This window comes from Apium graveolens, chromosome 6 (genome assembly GCF_009905375.1).
Source record: "Apium graveolens cultivar Ventura chromosome 6, ASM990537v1, whole genome shotgun sequence".
NCBI lineage: Eukaryota > Viridiplantae > Streptophyta > Magnoliopsida > Apiales > Apiaceae > Apium > Apium graveolens.
The window spans coordinates 83685830-83686631 of record NC_133652.1 but is presented as its reverse complement, the minus strand read 5'-3'; positions in this window follow the sequence as shown (position 1 = coordinate 83686631).

The window sequence follows — 802 nt, the reverse complement described above, 5'->3', positions numbered from 1 at the left end:
GAATGCGGAAAGTGATGAGGATCAATATGTTGTTAACCTTACTAATTTTAAGTACTTCTGTGATGTTTGTTGTATAATTTTAGTAACAATGTGAAGGCCTAATTAAAATGTATATTTGGAATAAGATACAAGTGATAGTAGTTCCATATTTTGTAATCTCAAATGTATAGAAAAATAAGTTTAATTTTGCATTTAAATTGAAGTAGTACACAGTTGTAGTTATAATTGCAGTGGTAGAAGAAGTATTGTTCGAAATACCATGATAGAATACTTAGATAATACAAATGACAATTGTACTACAATGTGTAATGTGAAAAATAATTGGTGAAAAGTAGGACAAACAAGATGCAATGATACTAACAAATATGCAACAACAAGATCACGTTGTTAAGTGTGGGCGCCTTGGGCATTTCTTGCTACACTTGGTGTGACCTTCTTGGTTGCATACACTACATTTCTTTCCTGACCGCGGACCATCAAACTCTGTTCAGATCCCCACCAATTGGCCCTTATCTCCGCATTTTTTCTTAAGCTTTTTCAAGAACTCATCTGGAACTAACTTTCCATAGCCCTACTAAAGTACAGGTAATTCGTAGTTCCGGTATTCAGTTGGTTGTAACGGATAAATCATTGGCCGTTACAAGTTCTCCATTATTTGATTCTTATGGAAATTTTCAATGAAATGATTTCAACTCAATCCATGTCTTATACAACCTTCCATTGAATGAGAGCACATCATATGATGGATTGCCCATTTTCCACACGTGCATGTACGATCATTCAGGTTGACAACCTGGGTTTT